Below are 13,131 nucleotides of genomic sequence, written 5' to 3' on the forward strand. Positions count from 1 at the left end.
TGTAAGCAATGAGCACTGTAAGACGTGGATCAGAGAGGAAGGTGCACGGAGTGATTTCTGCAGGGTCAATTCTGGGGGAAAATGCTGCTGATGCTAGAAGGTTAATAGAAAGCTCAGTGGTTGGCAGGAGCCCAGGGAGGGAGCTGAATCGGCAAAGCATCAGCGTGTGTGTGTGTGTGTGTGTGTGTGTGTGTGTGTGTGTTGTCTGTGTGTGTCTGTGTCTGTGTGCGTGTCTGTGTATGTGTCTGTGTAAGGGCTGGGGCTTCCTGTTCCATGGGAGGGTGCATGTCACAATACAGGTGTCTGCCCAAACCCAGGGTGTCCCATGGGCAGAGTGAGGCCTGCAGTGAACCTGGTGAGGCTGAGAGCCGGTGCAGGCCCACTGGTCAGAACAGATGTGGGAAACAGTGCATGGAGGGGACCCAGATGTGTGCTCACTCCCAGAGCCCCCTGCTCACTGTGACTGCGAACCTAAAGCTGCTCTGAAAGGTAGTTCACTGCCATTATCTTTACTAGTTTGGTTTTCTTAGACAGGGTCTCATACGGTAGCCCAGGCTAGCCTCAAACTAACTTTGACCTTGAACTTCTGACCTTGCTGCTCCATCTCCCCACCCAGCCTCTGTGTGGTTTGGGCACAAGCTTCATGCACGATAGTAAGCACTCTACCAACCGAGCCACAGCCCTAAAGTTGTGGGGGTTTTGTTTTGTTTTGTTTCATGAATCACTAGAGAAGTCTGTGGTGTTAGCAAATGGCCTGGTCTCCAGCAGATACTGTCCACCGTGTCACTGCTGGCTTACGGCTGACACTTCTGTTCGCCGCCAGCAGTCCTAGGCCACTAGCATGCCCACATAGCCAGCGGTTATGTATAAGCTTCTGTAGGAGTCTTTACGCATCTACGCAACATTATGTTTTACAGCTGTACCAGTAGTTATTTAAAAATTGTTTATTCTAAGGCCTTGAATTATGCCTATATCTTAACTATCAGAAATATTTTAATTCAACAGCTATACATTTCCATATGCTGTGTTGAAGGATATGGTGGTTGAATATACAATTTTACAGCCTTTTTAATTTAAGGTTCTATTAAAACCATGGTTCCATATCATTAAAAGCCACTCAGGAACACTGTTTTAATGGTGCATAATAATGTGTTACGTTATGATCACAATATCACTATTAATATATCACAGCAGCTATAGGAACACCCATCTGGTTCAGCATTATGCTGGACCCAGGTTCCCAAAACTGCAAATAATACTGAGATGAATGAGAATAACCACAAAAGGCCTTTGTTTCTCTTTTATTTTGCATCTGGCTCTTTTAATGAGAACCATATGTCAAAACACAGCTCGCTTTAAAACCACAGATAGAGTTAGTTCTCAGCTAGTTCTCCTCAGCACGGGCCCGGTTTCAGACCCACCCAAGTGGTCTGAGATAGCTCATCCCATTGCCGCCTTGACAGAACTATTGCCATTTATTTTTTCTGAGTGTGGCATACCTAAGTACCAGGCTCATAAATCCTCCAATAGCCAAGGGTTGGCCAAATGCTTTCTGTCCACTCCTAAGAGGACAGTGGCCCAGGGCAACGTGGCTTTGGGATTGCAAAAGCTGCATCCTCTCTCGGGAACCTTGGTCCTTAACAGATGTTCCATCTTTAGCATCAACCATGTCACCCGAAGCGTAGTCAGCATTGTGGGTGGCAAACGGCAGAAAATTCAGTCTACTCCACCACCGCGGATCTTAGTGGCTTCAGAAAAGAGCACGCTGTGGTTCTGTAGCCTAGGAAGGTGCACTAAGCAGAGTTCTCTAGAGTGGACCAACAGAACACATATGTCTGGGGCTTTATTGAACTGGCATACACAGGAGTTGGGTAGTACAGCAACAGCCAACTGCATCCAGAGGCTGAGACACGGCCGCCGCCCGCCGCCCCAGAGCGGCTCACTCCAGGAAGCTGGTGCCTAGGCAGTCCCCATCCTGCGATGACAGTCTAGAGCTCCCTGCAGAGTCTCTGGCCTTCAGTCCTTTAGAAAACGGCCCTGGAATATGCAAATACATGCACCTGTGGGAACCAGTCTCATTCAAAGCACCACAGCTGGCCTGGCTGCAGCCAAGAAGCCTGGTTAGGGTGAGCTGAGGGTCCTGGCACTCCTGTCCCTGTGGGCACTTCCATGGGGTTGTGCAGCTTCCTCAATGGAAGGCAGCAGGGTTTTCAAGGCCATTACTTTTGAAATCCATGGACTTTCACAGTGACGTCCCTCTATCTGTTTCCTGTTGCCAGGTGATAAACTACAGATGTGGTGGGCTGTGGCAGGGCTTAGTCAGTGCCTTGCAGTCCTGGGGGAAGAAGGCCAGGCTGCTATGGCTTGATTCTCTACTCAGGGTCCCATAAGATCTTATCCAGGCTGAGCTTGTCTCTATTCTCCATCTTCAAAGCCGGAACAACATAGAAAGCCCTGTTCCTATGCCCACGTCTAGCTTCCTGTTCTGCTGCCAGCTGGAAAGAAACTCCCAATGGCACACGTCACATCAATCCCTCTTCTGTCCTGTGACGCCACCACATTCAATCTCACTCAAAGGAAAAGCTGCTGGGGAGGATACAGCTCAACAGGGGACCTACTACGTTCACACCCGTGGAACTCTATCATCTGTCCTGCGATGACACCATACTCACAAGCAATCTCCTTCAAAGGGAAGGGGACCCCAGGGGATGTGCCTCGTGGGGGACAACTATGACCTCGCCTACCACCTTCAGAGCCAGGATGCTCTGTCAAGGCTCACAGTCGACCCTAGGGAGAGAAGACTTAGAACCCGCCCCTTGCCAACAGGGGAGAGCTGAAGAACCTGGGGGCCGTGGGAGACGTTCAGTCTTTCCACCTGTGAGGAGATGCAGCCTGCGTTGACAACATCCCAGGTATTTTCTCCCTCTCCTCCTCTTGTTGCTGCCACAGTGAAAGTCTTGAGGCGGGCTAAGTTTAGAAAGAGAGTTGTTCCCTCACAGTTCTGGAGCTTTGTGTTAGCTTCTTATCAGCAAGAATAAGCACTTGAGGAAATCAACTGAAAGGAGGAGCGGGCTTGGCCCGGAGGTTTCTGTCCATGGTCGCTTGGCTCGAATGGCTTCCGGCCTGGAGTCAGGCTGAGCGTCATGGCTGGGAGTGTGTGATAGATAGGGTTGGCCCGTTGTCCAAAGAGAAGCCAAGAAACAAAGGAAGGAGGAGGAGGAGGGGCTAGGGCCCGACTGTCCCTCCCAGAGGCCCGACTTCCCACCTCTCCCCGTATCTGCACAGGCTGATAGCCAAGCCTGTAACTCTTGGGTCTTTGGGTTGGGGGTCCTTCTGATCCAGAAAGGCTCGAGGGTCTGACTGGCCCCCACGTGGCCCTATGAACACAGGGTATGCCCAAAGGCTGTGTGAGTGAAATATCTCAAAACAGATAGACCACCCACCCGATAGCATGTGGCCTAACTGACCTGAGAAATTCCCCCAGGTCCTCCTAGTGTCCCACACATCCCCACACCCCTAAACACGGGCCCCCGGATGAGATCACACCAGAACCACAGCGTTGTGCCGGTGGCTTCCCAGACCTGTACCTGAGTCCACAAAGCTCAACTGTCCTCCTGGTGACAAGAAGCCTATGAGGACAACCCGAGCAGTTGACAAGCATCTGTGAATGTTGCAGAGCCATGTCCTCCAAACACAACAGATTTTAACATCTTCAGCAGGAGTGGCTGTGGCTGCTGGTGGGACCTGTTGACATTCCCAGCAGAGAAGGGTGGAGAGCCGCATCAGAAACTGACCTGAGCTCTCAGCCACTCCCTCCTGCACCACACATATACTCTCACACACACACACACACACACACACACACACACACACACACCACACACAGACACACCACACACACTCACACACACACACCACACACACACACACCATAGATTCACACACACAACACAGATTCACACACACACACCACACAGGCTCACACACACAGACTCACACATACACAAATACATACTCACACACATCACACATACTCACACTCACACACTCACATACTACAGACATACACTCACACATATACACACCACACATTCTCATACACTCACACACCACACTCACATATACACACACCACACACATATACACACACCACACACATGTACACACACCACACACATTCACACATACACACACCACACACATACTCATACTCCCACACACCACACTCACATATACACACACCACACACATATACACACACCACACACATATACATACACCACACACATACTCATACTCACACACACCACACACATACACACAAATATACATTCACACATATACTCACACACACAGACTCATCCATATACAATACACACATACATACACACTCACACACACAGAATCACACATATATAAAACACACACACACACACACACACACACACACACACTTATACACACACACACACCTGCTCTGCCCTAATCACATATGACCTTGCAGTCTCAGCAGCTGCTAGAACATACAGACTGAGGAAGGTTGAATGACAGGGCCCCAGCTGTGCAGCTGGGTGAGCCTTTCAGGTTGTGAGACACTTGGGGGCCACCCTGTGTGTGGACAGCCCTGTGCCCACACTCCACAAGCACAGTAACCTCATCTGCTCCACAGTCTGGACCTCGGTGTGGTCATATCTGCTTCATCACTGGTGCCTTGGGAGAAAGTATTTGTGTTTGTGTCCCCACAGAACACACAAGCAACAGTGGTGTTTTGTCCCAGGTCTTCTAAAATAATATATTGCATGTAAGGACTTCTACTGGTCCCCAGGCCCTGTGCCAGGCGTCCCCATATTAGGTAATTGTGCCGAGAGCCACACAGTCCTTACACGAACAATTGGCGAAAAGTAAAAAGAGAGTTGGCCTTGAGAATAATCTTAGACTCTCAGAGGCAAAGTATGTTTTGAAAACAAAGGAGAGAGAAGCACAGATTGCCTTTGGGACCTCCTAGCCTAGTTTATTTTCTATTTTTACAGAAGAATCTTGCCTCCGGCATGACCTGGTGACTGCCACAGCACGGGTACACACGCACGCATGCACGTACACCGAGACATAGGCATGGCGTCCTTTTATGGCCACAGGCACTTGCACCAGAGCTGCCAGTTGCTGAGGAAACAAAACTCCCTGATGTTTTTGTTAGCTTCGGAGGGCCTCTTCTTGTTTCTGAGGAGGAGAACTGAATTTACTTTGGCTTCAGGTAGGAGCACCCATCAAGGAAACTATTGTGAGTTCAACCACAACTCAAATCACACGTGCCTGCGGCTTCACCTCCAGCACCTGCAGGTGTCTCCTTATTTGGGGACAATCATTCCTCACTGACTGAGTTCAGGCAAGGTTAGCAGAGCAAGCCTCAGAGATACAGGGGGCAAGACCATGTAGGGAGACCCCAGAAAAAAGCCAGGCTCTGGCCAGCAGAGACCACAATAAAGATCCTACATCATAAAGCAGGTCCGTGGTTACCAAAAGTCCGACGATGTGGGGAACAACCCTTCCTCCGCAGGTTCGGGTCCAGGCTGCTCATACCTGGATCTCTGACTTGCAGCCTCCTCGGGATGCATTTTCTCTGTTCAAACCGCTGGGTTACGTCTCTTGGTTACGGCTGCTGGCTGGAAGGTGCTGCCTGGTCTGAGGGTGGCCTTCACACCTCAACTAGTCCTCCCTGTAAATATCCTCAGACCCATGCCTGGAAATACTCCTCCACTCCAGACCCCACCATTTTAACAAGCAGTCGCTAAACTTGGTGTATTGGTTGCTTTTTTGTTGTTGCTTGAATAAACACTGCGAATAAAAGCAACTCGTGGAAGAGAGGGTTTGTTTTGGCTTGTGGTTCCAGAGGGGAGAGTCCTTGGTGGGAGGCGTGGCAGCAGATGGCCAGAGCCAGAAGCTGAGAGAGCAACCACCACTGGTCAAATCAGAAAGGGAGTGCGGATGTAAACTCCCTATGCCCATTCCCAGCGACATAAGTCCCTCAGTGGGGGCTCCCCCTCCTAAAAGCTCCACAACTTCCCAAAACAGCAAACGGGGGCCATGTGTTCACATACCTGAGTGTGTACATGGTTTTCCATTGAAACCACCGTACTTCCTGTACCTTGACTTGTAGCCACCTCACTGCAGCCCCTGCCTCTGCAATCCTACGGCTTCTCATACATCTGCCTGCCCTCTTCATATCAGGGCACCAGGTAGATACGATTAACAGGCAGCCTTCCCTCCTCTGGCATAGGTAGGCAGGATTAACAGGCAGCCTTTCCTCCTGTACCCACGGCCTCACCCTCACTAGCTCAACTCTGCAAAGTCCTTATTTCTAAATGAGCTCGGATCCACAGCTGCAACCACTAATAATGAGGCAGAAAATAGAGAAGAGCCTGCGTTGCCAAGGAAACCGCCATAGATGGTGGGGCTTAACGTTCAGGCCTCCTGGGAAGTACATAAGATGCTCTAGAACCTTCTCCCCTTGAAAGGCAGGAGGGGTGCTCACACATTCAGCCTCAGCGCTCTCCAAAGGTCTAAGTGTAAATGCTCTGGGCTACATGTGGGTTCCAAACACCTGAGTGTAGTCCCAGCCAAATGAAATAAAAATTCAGTAGGCTGGGAACTGCGTCTGAGTGGCCCTACAACAGACAGGTTAGATTTTGATGCAGTCATCACTTTAGTCTGCTGTAGGTTCCTTACCTGGGGTAAGCAGATGCTTGTGTCTTGTTTCTCTCCAGGAGAAAAGGAAAAAGTCCACACAACAGAAGAGAATACAGGAAGAGGCCATAGCAACAAATGACATACACCCCCAGGACACATCCCCTGACCTGCTTTCTCCAATTAGGCCCTGCTTCCTAATGATGGCATTTTGTTATCAATCTGCCGAGGGACAAATGCACACATTAGGTCAGAGCCCAGAGGTTCTGGTCTTCTCTGGAAACAGAAGTGAAAGTGACGTCACACCCAGAGGGGTGCTTTATTGTTCCCCTGGGCATTTCTTAACCAATCAAGACAGTAAACAAAATGAACCATCAGCAAGCAGGCCACCTGTGGCTGGAACAGGCTGCCTCCCTCCTCAACACTCCGTTCCCCATGTCCTTGTGCCCCATACAGCGCTCACAGTGGTCCAGATACTGACCACTCCTTCCAGTTGTCCCTTGTGCCCCTCGGTGTCACGGTGGTCTAGGCACAGGCCTCCCTCTCTGAAGGTCTGGGCTTTCGCTTCTCTTGCTTTCATCGGGTCACAGTTGCTGTGATTGTGCCATCGCCATTGTCACCAATCTCAGGAGCACAGAAAGAATGCCCAGACGAGCTCTGGGGACCCAGTCTCACCTCGGGAACACAGCAATGACTACAGGCCCACTGACCCTGAGAGCTCACAGCCACTGCCCATGACAGGGCCTCTTGCTTTGCCTGCTGGTCACTGTCAGGAAAGGCCCAAAGGGACCAGGTGGCGGTCACCTCAGTAGAACCCCACTCCCTTCCCCAGATCCCAGCATCTCCATGGGCTTAAGTTCCATAGGCAGGAAGCACAACCCTTAGCCAGTCATCAGGAGTGACAGCGAGAGCAGCCAATCACACCCCCAGGATGGTTCCCAGACCTGTGCATGCTGACTGTATTAGTTACTCTTCTGTTGCTGTGACAAAAATACCCTGACAAAAAGCGACTTAAAGGAGAGATGGGGCTATTTCAACTTCCAGTTCCAGAGAGCATGTGATCCACACAGCAGGGAAGACAAGCCACAGGAGCAGGAAGCCGGCTAATCACACTTTGTCCCTACACAGGAAGCGGGGCTAGGCTATAAAACTTCAAGCCCACCCCCAGGTGACATACTTCCTCCATGTGCCTCTTAAAAGTTTCACTGTCTCCCTGGGGACAAATATATGAGCCTCTGGGGACATTTCTCCTGCAGACAGACCACCACTGGCGGCTGGTCACAAAGCACCCAGAGGTGACTTCAGACTCTCAGCCATGCACTGAGCACCCTGGAGGACGGCATCCCGACCTCAGCGGCTGTCACCCCAGCAGCTGTCACCGGAGCTTGAAGGACCTGCTTGTTGTTCTTTTCATGTATTCGTTACTTACCTCCTTGCTGATAAAATACCTTGACAAAAGCACGTAAGGGAGAAAGGGCTTGTTGGTGAGTGGGGGTCACACATGTGAGCAAAGTTACAGCAGCAGGAGCAGCCAGCAGGCAGCCATGCTGCCTTCAGTCAGGAAGCAGAGAGAGAGATGGGTGCTGGCACTCACCTCGCTTCCTGCTTCACGTGGTCCCTCAGCCTGTGGCATCACACACACTTGAAACCAAATCCAGACAACGTCTCACAGATATGCCTGAGGCTTGTCACACTGGCCCTGTCAAGTTGACAGTCACTATTGACCATCGCACAGAGGCCTCTGTTCTGCAGAGCATTCATTTGTAGGTGCCCATACCGTAAGGCTGGCAGGAAATAGTTGGTTCCAGTATGGGGATTATCTCCCTTGGTGGGGAGGGCTGTCAAGCCGTCAGCTTTCAGTGAAGTGCTTGCTGGTTGCCCAAGGCTAGCAACACATGATGAGCCTGGCTGACGTCTAGTCGGTTCAGGAGATATGGCAGCCAGGATGAGAAACTGCATATAACCCTCACCTCCCCTGTCCCCATAGCCATCCCTTGCCTGCCTCACAAGAGCAGTTGGGGGCCTGAGGATGGGGGCCAGGTCACACTTGCAGGCCACTCTTCTATCCACTTGGGCCTTCTGTCATCCACACATGCCTGGTATTCGCTTAGTTTTCATTAGCTTAATTTCTCACTCAAAACACAGCTACTGACTTCATCCTCATTCTAAATGGAAAGTGTTAAGTCCAAAGTGCACCCCCGCACCCCCAAATCCCAGAGTGGCAGTGCCACTGACAGTGTTGTACCTTGCCACCTGGGCTCAGGTGAGGCTGCACCCTGACCAGGTAAACAGAAGGATTGTTAGCAGATAAACAAAAGCTGATGCTCAGTGTTGCGCAGAAAGCTGTGCGCAGGTTTGTCTGTCAAGAAGAGCCTCTGGCAATGGGGCATCTGGTCCCCTATTAGCACAGACTTATAACACATACCAAAGCCCCGCCCACTAGCTCTGGCCCACAAACCTCCCTCACTGTCACTCTAACTTCCATTATGCAGGGTCCCTCCCATCCCAGAGTGTCTCTTTAAGACCTGAAAGGCTTTCCCCCACTTCTACTATTCTCTCTTCCTCCAAGAGGTAATCATGGCATCTTTCAATTTCCCCCAAACAACCCTTTCCTTCCACCGTGGAGTGCTCCAGCTGGTGGTTCACTGTGCACTCGCTTACAATACGATCTGTGAAGCCATGTACGCATGGCTTTCCTTCACACAAGTTAGATCGACTGCTAGTGACCAAGACCAACAGCATATGTTGCGAAGAGTGACTCAGGGTTCACTGGGGAAAGCAGTGACGCTCTGTGTAGTCAGGGCCTAGAGATGGAGTTCTGGTCTACCCGCTGAGTAGGACTCGGATCCTCTTCCAGAGCTGGATGACGCAGCACAAACACCTGCCCTCTTCCCGCCCGTCTGAAGCTGCCATCAATCCTTTTATCTTAACAGAGAAGATCATGGCCCTGTTGCTTCCAAATGCTGACACCCTACTGTGAGACTTGTGTGATGTTTGTTTGTTTGTTTTAATTTTTGATCCTACACAGAACAAAAGAAATTATTTTGGCTCCCTTTACGTAGGGCTGATAACATATGAAGTCCTTAACACTAAATAGTGTTTATGAACTGTTAGCATTTCCTATGGCAGCTGTGGTTTTTTAATTCCTCCGTGCAGGTTTAAACACCTTGGCTTGCTTACGGGCCACGGGCTTAGGAGTTCAGAGGTTCATTGCAAGGGCAGAGCCCAGAGCCCCAGACGCTGAGGCAGCAACTCGCCATCTCAGTTTGGAATCATGACACATCACAACAACAGAAGTCGTATGGAGCCGAGGGGAGAGTGATGTCCAAAGACAAACACCTCGCCTCATTAGCCCGCCTGACAGGTGGCAACAGGTCCTCGTCACAGCTGTGTCGTGGACAAATGTCACCTGTGGCTCAGAACCTTCATTGCTCTTGCAGAGGACCCGAGTTCAGCTCCCAGCGCGCACATCAGCGGTTTACACGTAGCTGTACCTCCAGTTCCAGAGAATTTGGTGCCCTCTTCTGGCCTCCATGGCACCTGCACACACTGCACACACACACACACACACACACACACACACACACACACACACACACAGAGATGCACATACATAAACACATAGTTAATGATAAATATTCAGAGCTATTTTTTAAACGGGTATCTTCAGATGACAGGTGTCTGCATATCAAGTGTGATTCTCGTCCACAACAAAGGCCCCATAGTCTGTAGTCTGGGATCAGTTCACAAAGTCTTGAGGCAAATATCCCTCCTCTGCTTTTGCTATCCTCTGTTCACATAACCATTGTCCAAAAAAAAAAAAAAGCCCTATGTCTTTCAGACTTTCACAGGGAAAGGTTGTCTTTATCCTAACTGTGACTGTATGTGTGTATATGTGCGTGCTTGTGTTTATGTGCTCATGTGTGCATGTTTGTGTGTGCGTGCACATGTGTGCATGCAGGGGCCAGACATTGACAGCAGGAGTCTTCCTCCATAATTCTCCACCTTGTTTTTTGAGATACGGCATTGTGGTGGTTTTTCTTCCCATCTCCAAGCTCCCAGAATAATGGCTCGTGAGACTCAAAATATATCTACAAATACCTAGGCCATATAGCTAAGCTCTTCTCTGACCAGCTCATATCTAAAATAACCCATTTATTCTAATCTAAATTCTGATGCATGGTTGGTTACCTCTGCTCAGGTACCATGCATCAGTCATCCTCACATTTTCCCGGTGAATCTCCCCTACCTGACTCTACCCCAGAATCCTTCCTGCCTACCAGATGTCCCACCTTCTATTCTACCCTTTCCTATAGGCCTTAGGTTTTTAGGTGACAGATGATACATCCATACAATACACAAGGGGTTTTTTTTTTCCTTTACAATAGGGTCCCTCAGTGAAACTTGTGCTGTCTAAACTGGATAGCAGTAAGTCCTGGGAATCCTCCTGCCTCTGTCTCCAGTGCTAGGATTACAAGAGCAGAATGCTGTATCTGGCTTTCATATGGGTGTTGGGGATCCAAACTCAGGTCTTCAAGATTGTGCAAAATGCCATGACCCCCGTCTCCCAGTTTCACGCTTCAAGTCCTATGTCTAGAACTCTAAGGGGGAACTCTAATTCTCCCACCTTAGCCAACTGCAATGCCTGGCCAGGACGCTGAGCGGTTGCACACGAAAGGCACAGGTGGGGCGGTGGGTGGGCAGAATCCATGGCCAGGGCAAGAACCTGTGGGAGAAACAGATCTCGCTGCTCGGTGGACATTTTCACGAATGCTCGCTTGTCAGCCTGCACACAAGGATTTCATGTTCTTCCACACACTACTGCAAATTCCAACTGTGGAGGGCTCTTCTGAGCCTCGTGGTGTTTTTATGAGTGACAGTACTTCTTCAGCAGGCCCAGGAAATACCACTGACCACCTCTGCTCTGCACGGAGTTCTCCCTTCGCCCGAGCTGGCCACTAGGTGGTGATAACAGACCTCATTAATCCTCAGACAGATACCCAAGACGCACAAGCAAGCAAGGCAGGAAGCTGCAGGGGCTTGGGGGCAGGGTTACAGGACAACTGAGGCAGGGACAGAGAAGAAGGGACCTGAGGAGATGCAGGAGACTCGCAGCCTTGGAGAGGGTGGGCATGCCTTTGAAGAACACTTAGAAAAGTTTTGAAGTCAGGTTATAGTCATTTCATTTATGGGAAGGAGTCTTCAGGACACATGTTTAGCGATGCTGTGCGAAGCTCTTCATGGGGAGATGCAAACACCCGCTTCTCCCCAAACACGACAGCAACATGTCAATGTGCCATTCAGCCAAAGTCCAGCTTAGGAAGTCCGTGGGTCTATGGCATTTACTTACACAGCATGGGTTAGCAATTAGTCACAGGACACGGGGAACCCCAAACCAGCCATGCTACAGAATCATGTCACCCCAACATAATGTTCCCCACCTCTGCACGGACTGAGTCTTCCCCTCCGCCTTTCACAGTCCACCTCCTGAGAGCGTGAGGTTACACACAGTTTGGGCAGAAGTGCGCAGCTGGCTGGGACTGGCAGGGCGGAGATCTCGGGGACCCTCTGGAGGTTCCCTCCTAGTGCCACAGCTGCTCTGTGCAAACAGCAAGAGCGGCTTATCGCAGAGGGTAACACTAGGCCACTCTGATAAAGGGGCAGTGAATGAGAGTTAGTGGGAGGTCACGCACCGTGTCAAATGTTACCCTGGTTGGCGGTGCCAGCACCGTGACAGCTGTGGGGCTGAGGGGGCTTGTAGAGGTTTGGATAAGAGCCTCTGATAAGCTGTGGGGCTGCAGAGTTGTGAGGCCATGAGGCTGTGGGGCCGTGGGACTACAGGGCCACATAGATGGGAGGCCGGGGCTTCATGGGCCACATAGATGGGAGGCCTGGGCTTCACGCGTTGCTGCGGCCATAGGGTCTCTGCTTTGCCTTGCAACTCCTTCCTGTTCTCTCATGCACACCTTCCTTCGCTCCTGCTCCCCTCTCTACTTCTCCTCATGCCCCCTTCCTTTTCTTTTTTTTTTAAATTAATTCATTCATTTTACATCTCAATAGTTATCCCATCCCTTGTATCCTCCCATTCCTCCCTCCCTCCCGCTTTCCCTTACTCCCCTCCCCTATGTCTATGACCGAGGGGACTTCCCCCCCCCCAAATATGGTCATAGGCTAGCAAGTCTCTTCTTGGTAGGCTGCTATCCTTCCTCTGGGTGCCACCAGGCCTCCCCATCCAAGGGACATGGTCAAATATGGGGCACCAGGGTTTGTGTGAAAGTCAGTCCCTACTTTCTGCTCAACTATGGAGAATGTCCTGTCAATTGGCTAGATCTGGATAGGGGTTTGATGTTTTCTGCACATATATTCCTCGGCTTGTGTCATAGTTTGAGCAGGACCCCTGGGCCCAGATCCGCCCATCATAATGTTCTTCTTTAGGTTTCTAGGACCCTC

The 13,131-nt window shown here is 50.5% G+C and overlaps 1 long non-coding RNA gene across 1 annotated transcript in view; it reads right to left on the reverse strand.

Moving 5' to 3' along the window:
* Nucleotides 1-3,199: 3,199 nt before the first annotated feature.
* Nucleotides 3,200-13,131, reverse strand: part of LOC311608998 — a 43,827-nt gene continuing 33,895 nt past the window's right edge. Inside the window, exons 3-4 of the long non-coding RNA XR_014783221.1 lie at nt 3,588-3,744; nt 3,200-3,377 (exon numbers count right to left, since the gene is read on the reverse strand). This is a non-coding gene — a long non-coding RNA (uncharacterized lncRNA). The remainder of the gene's footprint in view (nt 3,378-3,587; nt 3,745-13,131) is intronic.

Source organism: Acomys minous, assembly GCF_964271855.1.
Source record: "Acomys minous genome assembly, chromosome: 11".
NCBI lineage: Eukaryota > Metazoa > Chordata > Mammalia > Rodentia > Muridae > Acomys > Acomys minous.